This window comes from Elephantulus edwardii, unplaced genomic scaffold (assembly GCF_000299155.1).
Source record: "Elephantulus edwardii isolate Elephantulus edwardi_28Jun2011 unplaced genomic scaffold, EleEdw1.0 scaffold00355, whole genome shotgun sequence".
NCBI classification, from domain to species: domain Eukaryota; kingdom Metazoa; phylum Chordata; class Mammalia; order Macroscelidea; family Macroscelididae; genus Elephantulus; species Elephantulus edwardii.
In genome coordinates, this window is record NW_006400105.1 from 236,586 (window position 1) to 247,415 (window position 10,830).

The window sequence follows — 10,830 nt, forward strand, 5'->3', positions numbered from 1 at the left end:
ATTCTGTTGGATCACTTTTCTTGAGAATAGTGACAAATATGGATATTTTCCAGTCAGTGGGTCAGGTAGCTGGTTTCCAAATTTCCTAGTATAAACTGGTGAGCACATCTAGGGCTGCATCTATTAGTTGAAAAATATAAATAGATATTCCATCAATTCGCGAAGCCTTATTTTTTTTGCCAATGCCTTCAGTGCAGCTTGAACTTCTTTCATCACCATTGTTTTTGTTTATTGGGTTGTGTTCTTTTTTTCTTCACGTGGTACTTCCTGAAATTTTTCAGTGTCAACGAATTCTTTTTAGCACAGTGATTCTGTGTATTCCTTCCATTTAAAAAAAATATTGAAGATTGTGCCCATGGCATCTCTCAGTGTCAAAACTTGAGGCTTGAATTAGTTTTTCAGTTCTTTCAGTTTGAAAAATGCTGAGGAATCTCTTCCCTTTTTATCCTCTGACTCCAGCTCTTTGCACATTTCGTTATAATATTTTGCTCTATCTTCTTGAGCTGTCCTTTAAAATCTTCTGTTCATGGTGCAACCACTGTGGAAGGCAGTATGGTGCTTTCTCAAAAAGTTGCAAATAGAGATACCATTTGACCCAACAATTCCACTACTGGGAATATACCTCAAAGAGACCATAACTGACATCCAAGCAGATATATACACACCCATGTTTAGTGTGGCTTTGTTCCCAAGAGCAAGGAGTTGGAAACAACCTAACTGCCCATCAACAAACGAATGGATAGAGAAGCTGTGGTATATTCACACAATGGAATACTACACTCCATTGAAAAACAAGGAACTCCTGCAATATTATTCAAAATGGGTGACCCTGGAGGACATTATGCTGAGTGAAATATCTCAGTCACAATAAGACAAATTAAAAAAAATCTTCTGTTCAAGTATTTTACTTTGTCATCTCTTCCTTTTGTCTTGTTGTCTTGACCCTCTAATGCAGTTTTCATAGTCTCTCTGACATCCATTTTTTTCTTTTTCCTTTTTAAAAAATTTATTAGTTTCAATGAAAATTTACAGAGACTTTGGATTTTCATTCATTCATTGTTTCACTTTTCCCCCCTCTCAACCCTCCACCCTAGTACACTACCCTCTTGGAAAAGTAAAAGAAAAATTCTTTCAATTGTTTTACAAACCCTCCCCCAGGTCCACTCCACTATGCAGCCTTCACTCTGGACTCCTGTCATGACAAAAATACCTAATCACTTATCCCTTTTAAATAGTTGTCTCCCTCATCTGTTTCACTGTGGTATACATTGTTGAACCCATCTTTCTTTCTCCCCTCAACCCCTGTCAGTCCTGTTTTACAACAGTGGCACCATGCGGTATTTGTCCTTCTGTGACCGAGATATTTCACTCAACATAATGTCCTCCAGGGTCACACATTTTGAATAATATTGCATGAGTTCCTTGTTTTTCAAAGCAGCGTAGTATTCCATTGTGTGAATATACCACAGCTTCTCTATCCATTCGTTTGTTGATGGGCACTTAGGTTGTTTCCAACTCCTTGCTATTGTGAACAAAGCCGTGATAAACATAGGTGTGCATATATCTGCTTGGATGTCATTTATGGTCCCTTTAGGGTATATTTCCAGTAGTGGAATTGCTGGGTCAAATGGTATCTCTATTTGCAAGTTTTTGAGAAAGCGCCATACTGCCTTCCACCGTGGTTGCACCATTTTACAATTCCACCAACAGTGAATAAGGGTTTCAGTTTCTCAACAACCTCACCAGCATTTGTTGCTTACTATTCTGTTAAATTTTGCTATTCTGACTGTGGTGAGATGATATCTCATAGCTGTATTTCTTTCTCCTTTTTTTAATACTAGTTTATTTACAAAATTCAAATACATTGGTTTTGAGAACAGATTTTTCCAATTTCCTTCACCCTCCCACCCATCAAATTGTACAACTCCATGATTAATCCTCCCTTCCGCCTGTAATGGCCTTTTGTTCTCTTCGTGGATGGTATCTTTTATGTCCTCCCACAGTTCCTCTGATTATTGATGTTCAATCTGATTGTTGATGTTAAATGCCTCAAATTTGTTCTTCAGATGATTCTTTTATTCAACTGGGATACACTTAAGGACTTTCTGGTTTACTTGTAGACTATAATTTTAATTTTCTTCTGTTTCAATGTTGTTCAATACTCAATATTATTTGCTTCTATTAATTATCTGTCAATCTGCTTTACTGGTGTAGCTTGTGGGCTGCTCTAATGCTGGAATCTGTGCCACCAGTGTCTCAGGTACCAGGAGGATCACCCATAGTGGAGAGGTTGCAACAGAGCTCCTAAAATAAGACATTTTAGGGAGGATTGACCATCACTTCTGAAACGATGGGACTTTTAAAACCCTATGAACAGAGGGATATGGGTAGTTACAGCATTACATGTAAAGGCTAGATAAGAAACTGCTCAAAGTTAGTGGAAACAGCTGTAAAAAGCCATTAATAATTGGAACATAGAATGCACGAAATATGAATATAGGAAAATGAAAATTGTCAAAAATAAAATGGAGTGCATGAAGATTGACATTCTACAGTCAGTGAACTGAGACAAGCATGAAACACTTTGAACCAGACAATCACTTGATCTACTATCCTGGGAATAAAAAACTGAGGAACAATGGTGTTACTTTCAAAATTGAAAAGGCAATTTGATGATCTATCCTGAAATACATTGTTTAGGATATGCACCTATCTTAACTATGGATAGTAGGATTCTATTCATATACATACTAGGAAGACTTGCGAATATGACTATTATTCCACTATTAAGCACCAACAACTAAAGCCAAAGAAGAAGAGATTGAGGGTTTCTACCAACTTGGCGGTCCAGAATTGACCAAACATGCAAACAAGAAGCATTAATAATTAGTGGTAACTGGAGTGCAAAAGTTGGAAACTATGAAGAAGGAATGGTAGTCAGAAAGTATGGACTTGATGACAGAAATGAGGCCGGAGATAGAATCATCAAATTGTATGCAATGATTTATTCATAGCAAATACATTTTAAAAAAATACAAATGGTGATTTTAGTGTTGTATGAAAGGAGAGAAGGTTAGCACTCCCCTTCACAAGGATGGAAGAGGCCCTCGGGCCTTAAACACGCATATGGTTAAGGCATTGCCACCCACTTCGTGGCATCTAACAAATGGTGATTTTACACATGGGCTACACCTGATGGACTGCACAGAAATCAGATTAACTATATTTTCAGGAAGAATCACTGGAGAAGTAGAATATCTGAAGTAAAAACTGGGCCAGGTGCCAATTGTGGAACAGATCATCAGTTACTCATATGCAAGTTTAAACTGGCACTAAAAGAAAAAACTAATCCATAGGAACAGTTTAGCAACAGTGAGGCTCTATTTTTTAAATGTTATTATTATTTTAATGAAAATTTACATAGACTTTTCTCCCTGCTCACCCCTCCCCCCATTCACTCTTCTCTTTGAAAAGTAAAAGAATTCTTTCATTGTTATACAATCCCTGCCCCAAGTCCACTCCACTATGCAACCTTTGTTCTGGACTCCAGTCATGATAATAATACCTAATCATATATCCCTTTTAAACAGTTCTCTCCCTCATCTGTTTCAATGCAGTATACATTATTTATCCCATCTTTCTCAGTCTCTCCCCAACCCCGATGTCAGTACCATTTTACAACAATGGAACTATGCAGTGTTTGTCCTTTACAACAATGGAACTATGCAGTGTTTGTCCTTTTGTGATTGAGATATTTCACTCAGCATAATGTCCTCCTGGGTCACCCATTTTGTATAATACTTCATGAGTTCCATGTTTTTCAAAGCAGTGTAGTATTCCATTGTGTGAATATACCAGAGCTGCTCTATCCATTCGTTTGTTGATGGACACTTAGATTGTTTCCAACTCCTTGCTATTGTGAACAAAGCCATGATAAACATGGGTGTGCCACTATCTGCTTGAGTGGCAGTTATGGTTTATTTTTGTGTGTGTGTGTACCATCAAATTGGATCTTACTGGTACAAGAGGAGATTTCCCCTCCTTCTCTAGCAGAGCATATGGTGGATTCGAACCACATACCTCTGGGATTGCCACTGGGCCACCAGAGCTCCCTGAGAGTGAGGATTTATTAAGTTATTTTGCAAAATCGAGTGCTCGAGCCCAGACAAAGAAGCAGACTGGTGTTCTTTTAACAGTCAGTCAAGGATTTTTATCTCCTTAGCTCCTAATTCTCCCCACCAATTCCTCATTGGCTGAGTACTACAGTGTCTATCCTTTCCTGCATGTTGCTCAAGTCTTATCTCATCTTTTTTTTCCTTTTTTTTATTTGTTGGTTTTTTTGTTTTTTTTAATTAAATTATCTCATCTTTTATAACCCCATTTTCCTCCCTTCTACCTTATCCTGTTTGCATACATATTCTAAGTGTTCAGTGATTTGTCATGTCAGTTAACAGTTTATGTTTCCTTTGAGTCAACTTGTGACAATGAGTTAAGACTCATTATCCCAGGTTTGTTGTCTATACTTTGAAGATGGACTAGTCTAAAGTATTTTTCTTACAAATCTCCTTTTCCTTTTTCATACTTAGTAGCCTTCTCAAACTTCATTAGTGTCTGTCAACTCTTTTCATATGGAGTGTTGTCTGTGTGTCTCTAGAAGTAAGTTGGTTTGTAGATAAGTCATAGGTAACTGTTGATGGTTTTCTCATTCTGTTTTTGGACTAGTCTTCAAAGGCAAGGTATGATGTAACACCAAAATACTGTCAAGACTTTTCAATTATTTTGAAAGAGGTGAAGATACAGGTGGCCATATTTTTCCACTTTCCAAATTACCTTTCCAGTAAAAGGGTTTCTGATTCCAGCATTCTCTGCCAGTTCTTTGGCCAGGGTATTAAATTCTAGTTGGGCTTTTGTTATGATCCCATCAGGACCACCAGGAGTTGTGTTGGTAGGAATAAAGTTATAACATTTGCCTGTTTACATTATACAAATATCACCCTTTTCTACCAACATCATGTCTAATACCATCATGTTTTCCTAGGCATCTAGGATGTTTCCAACTAGGGCATCTAACTGGCTAGCCACCCCTCATAGGGGATCTCTAATATAGTTTATGAAACTTTGTTAAGTATAGTAGCTGTAGCTGATCCAATCTACATTTTTATTTATTGTAGACAACCAGAATAGTGCACTTTCAAATCCTGCAGCTATCTGATTCATATTCTTAAATTCATTAGGAACTCCAATCAAATGGAAATTTGATATGCTGGAAATGAAAAACAGTAAGATTGTAGCATTAATAATTAAAAAGACAATATCCAGTTTCACCTTGAAGTGCAGTGTTGTGAGTTATAGGATATTATCCATACACATACAAAGATATCCATCAACAGCTAAAGCCAAAGAGGAGGAAATTGAGTATTTTTATTTAGTTTTGCAGCCTAAAATTAGCAAAACATGTAATAAAGATGCATTAAAGATAAACTGGTGATTGGAAGTTAAAAGTTGGGAAAAAATTAAAAAGAAGCGTAATTGTTGTTGATTACAGTCAAACTGAGCACGACTCATAGACACTCTATGAACAAAAGACTCAATACCTTTCCATAAGTATCATTTCTCCAATGTCATAGAGTTTCCAGAGGCATGAGGTTTAGGAAGTGGGTGCCACTCCTGCTTCCAAACTGGTTTTACTACAGAGAACGCCACCAAACACGGTTCACATTGGGAAACCATTATGGTATTTGATACCCCAATGGAACAAGGTTCAGTATCACAGAAATCCCAGGTTACTTCATAAAGCATATTGACAAAGACTGATATACAAAGTAGAAGAATGTTCCTCCATATATAACAGCACTATTCTCATTTGGAAATAGTTAAGACGAATATGACTCATATTGAACTTAAAAGACCTAAACTCTGTTCTATAACTAACATCATTTCTGTACATGTATAGAGTTTATAGTTTCCAGAGGAATCTAGTTTAGGAAGGGGATGCCACTTCTGCTTCCCAACCTGAATCTATTTGGAAGCTCATCCAAACATTGTACATAATGTGTAATCATTATAGTATTTGACATGACTATGGCACAGTGTTCAGCATCACAGCAACTCCAAGTTGTTCAGTACAGCAAATAGACAAATGATTATAGTGTTACTTGAAGAATATTCATTCTAAAGTGGATAAATTGGGTCCTCAGGCCCTGAAACATTTTTAAAGCACATTTTAGCAGACCTCTGCCCTTGCTCAAAGGTTCAAGTGACACATGCTTTTTGGGGAAAGAACATTAACACACATCAAACATCATCCAAGAACTTAGCTTACATGACCACCAGCAAAACATGACCAGCATCCAGATGTTAGTACCCAACTCCAAGAGTGAAAGCTCCAGTCTCCAGGCCAGCCTGTAGACTCATCCCCTCACTATGGGATTTTAAAGACACACACATTAGCAGGCCTCCACCCTTGTTTAAAGATTCAAAGGACACCTGCTTGGGGGAAGGGGGGGAAGAACAGTAACACACATCAAACACACCCAAGAACTTCCCTTACATGACCACCTGCAAAACCTGACCACCATCAAGATGCTAACAGCCAACTCTGAGAGTGGAGGCTCCAGGCTGGCCGGCAGACCCACCCCTCACTGTGGGATTTCAAAGACTGACCCTAAGCAGACCTCTACCATTAGTCAACGGTTCAAGGGACACCTACTTTGGGGGGTGGGAGAATAGTGACACACATCAAAGACAACCCAAGAACTTCCCTTACATCACAGACCCTTTAGCAGACCTCCACCTTTAGTCTAAGGTTGAAGAGACACCCACTTTAGGGGGGACGGAGAACAGTAACACACGTCAAATATGACCCAAGAACCTCCCTGACATGACCAACAGCAAAACGTGACCACCATCCAGATGCAAGCAGCTAACTTCTAGAGTGGAGGTTCCAGGCTGCAGGCTGGCGCAGAGACCCATCCCCTCACTCTGGCATTTTAAAGACACACCCTTTAGCAGGAATCCACTCTTGGTCAAAGGTTCAAGGCACAGCTCATTTGGGTGGTAAAAGAACAGTAACACACATCAAATACAACCCAAAAATTTCCCTTACATGACCCTGAGCAAAACATGAACCCCATCCAGACACTAGCAGCCAACTCATAGAATAGAGGCTCCAGGTTCCGGGCTGGCCTACAGACCCATCCCCCTCACATCGCAATTTTAAAGACACCATTTAGCAGGCCTTTACCCTTGGTCAAAGGTTCAAGGAACACTGGTTTTTGGGGAGGAAAAGTACAGTAAAACACATCAAACACAATCCAAGAACTTCCCTTACTTGATGGCCAGCAATACGTGACCTCCATCCAGATGCTAGCAGCCAATTCCTAAAGTAGAGGCTCCAGGCTCCAGACAGGCCCAAAGACACACCATTTAGCAGCCCTCCAGGCTTGGTCAAATGTTCAAGGGACATCTGCTTTTAGTGGTGAAAAGAACATTAACACATAGTAAACATGACCCAAGAACTTCCCTGAGGGAAGAACTTGTTCAGCATTTCTCAATCTGAAAGATCTATAAAATCAAATCAAACCTTGTTATAATACTTAGAGAGGCTATGGGCAAAATCTCGAATGATCCAGAAAATATCAAAAGAAGATGGAGAGAATACAAAGAGTCACTGTAACAAAAAGAATTGGCTGACACTACTAAAATATTTCAGAAAATACCATATTATCAAGAGCCAATGGTAGTGAAAGGAGAAATTCAAGCTGCACTGGAGGCATTTACAAAAAATAAGGCCCTGGGAATTTATGGAATACCAATTGACATGTTTCAAATGACAGACACAGGCCTGGATGTGCTCATGAGACTATGCCAAGAAATTTGGAGGACAGTTGCCTGGCCAACTAACTGGAAGAGATCCATGTTTGTTCTCATTGCCAAGAAAAGTGATCAAACAGAATGTAGAAATTATCAAAGAATATAATTAATACCACTTGCAAAATACTGTTGATGATCATTAAAAAATTGCTAGAACAGTACATTTATAGGGAACTTGCAGAGGTTCAAGCAGAATTTAGAAGAGGCTGTGGTACCAGGGATGTCAAGTGGATCCTGCTTGAAAGCAAAGATTACCAGAAGAATGTCTATTTGGGCCTCGGAGAGTGTATTGGCTCTTTTTGCTGCTGGCCAAGTAGGTGACACACTCTCTTGGGAGCTGCTCACTGCATGGTAGAGCCTGGTGCCCCCATTGTCGTCTGCACCACTACCACCACCACGCCTCGAAGACCATCGCTGCCCTGAAGCTGCTGCCACTGCCACCACCTATGTCTCTGCTGCCTCGGGACCGGCTGTATGATTAGGCCACAATCATCAAAGAGTAAACATATTCCTCAGTTCTGTGGTGCTCTTGGTCACACATTTATGGAGTTTCTGAAGGGCAATGAAGATTACTGCCAGGTATTGTAGAAATTCATTACTATTCCATCAAGAAGTCCCCATAAGAGTGGTTAACCCGGACACAGAAGTGTTGACTTAAAATCCACAGAGCAATTTTCAGGAGTTTTGACTTGGATGGGGTAAACCTCAGTGCACTTCGTTTCTATTGCCTCAGTATTACTCGGTTGAAGAATTGCTGCTTCTTGTTAGGAGGTTCATTTTCCATTACTCCCAACATCATACTCAAAGCACTGAGATTTTCAAGTGGAGTCTTTTGACATAGACTTCAGTTTCTTTACATAATTTCTGTATTCACTTTAAAAATTCCATCATAACCTTCTTAAGTGTTTTTAATTTAATTAACAAGGGCCCATCTCCTGTAGAAGTCATATACAAGAACATGAGATTTCTTATTACACACAATCTAACCAGGGCAACCGTAAACAAATTTATAGAGGAACTTAAGAAATAAGGAGTTACCATGATAGTAAGAGTATGTGAAGCAACTTACAACACTGCTCTTGTGAAGAAAAAAAAAAGGCATCCATGTTCTCAAATGCCCTTTTGATGATGGTGCAGCATTGTCCAACCAGATTGTTGATGACTGGTTAAGTCTTATAAAAATTAAGTGTTGGGAGCTGGAAATTCAACCACACACAGGGCAGGAGCAACCGACTGCCCCCAGCTTCTAAGAGAACCGAGAGGAGCAACAGTCTGCCAGCCACCGTGGAACTCAAGAGGAGGGATGACTAGCCGCCACTGTGTGACCCCTCTGCAGGCCACGCCAGCATGACTCCACCACAGAGGGTGCTGCTGCATAAACTCCCAGTAGCACCCAAGCCCCGCCCCCTGCCTCCTGGTGGTAGTGTCCAAGCCCTGTACTCCTTTGCCCCCCCCAGTCCCTTGCTTCATCCCCCTTCCCCCACCCCCCAACTTGCAGCTCCACAACCACGCACCTCAGCCACCACCACAGCCCTGTGACCTCAGGGCACCGCCGCGGATCCAGCCATCACCCGGAGCTATCAGCTGAGCTGCTGTGGAACTAATCTGGCAGGAGAAAGGCTGGTAGGATCCTGACTGGGTTTACTGGGGCATTGCTGTGTGACCTGGGAGAGCACCTAAGGGCGTGCCCACTGGTGGGGAATTTGGCCAACCAAGCTCTCTTGGGCTACACCAACTGGCCAGAAATGAGCCAGCCAATGGCTGGCTTCTGTGGACTCTGCAGACCAGCCAAAGGCTAGTGGGTCTGCGGAATTTGACCTTAACTTTTCAAATCCTGTTGGATCCAGGACTCTGCTGGATCAGGGGCTGCTGTGTGAGGGCACATGTGGAAGTGCCATTACGCAGGGAATGCTGAGAAAAGCACTGGGTAGGAAATGGACAGGAGGAATTTGAGTAGGGACCCCAATCGTGAGCATACTCAGACAGCAGAGGTTTGAGCAAGGTCCCCCAAGTGTTTGACCTGTCCTTGTGATCACCCCAACCCTTTGCCTGCCTCACCCCATTTGGCTCAACACCAGTGCCTACACGTCTGGGCAATCAACTTACCTTTAATCGGGAGCACCTTGACCTGTCTTACCGACAAGAGATTGCCTTAGCAGGCTCTGAACTGACATTTCTCTGAAGTCAGAAATTCAGAGAAACACACAAGTTCAATAGCTGCCCAAATGATCTCAAGAGCATTGTCTTCAGATAAAGAACATATCAATGTCTCGAAGAAAGCAAACTATACCACACAATACACAAGAGCAAAGCAAGATGTCACTCACAAAGGGTGATACAGTATCAGGGAATTTCCTGAAGCCAGAAAGTCTCATGGAACTTTCTGACACAGAATTTAAAGAGGAGGGACCAAATATATCTAATGGATGAAAGACAAACTGGATGAATTACAGGATACTACAAGCAAAACCAAGGAGGAGCTCAAAAAAATAATGCAGAACATTTCAGAGGAAACAAATGAGGCATTAGTGGCACTGGAAAAACAAGAATCCATTATTCAAAATATAAGGTCCAATGTTTCAGAGGCTGTCAACATGATGGAGGGACATATGAGCAGAGTTGATGAGATGTAACATAGAATCAGTGAAATTGAAGGCAAAATTGTCACCACTGATCTGCTAGAGCAAAAAGCAGATTCAGAAAAGAAGGAAAAAGAAGAAAACCTAAGAATAGTGTGGGAAACTATCAAGAGAAAAATAACATGCGCATCATTGGAATCCCAGAAAAGGAAGAAGCAAGTAAAGGCATTTAAAAAGTTGTGGAAGAATTACTAGAGGAAAAGTTCCCAGATATAATGAAGAATGAGAGTATATGTATTCAGGAAGCTCAGTGAACACCATATAGATTCGACCCCAAAAGAAAAACATCAAGGCATATCATAGTTAAATTTGCCAGAAC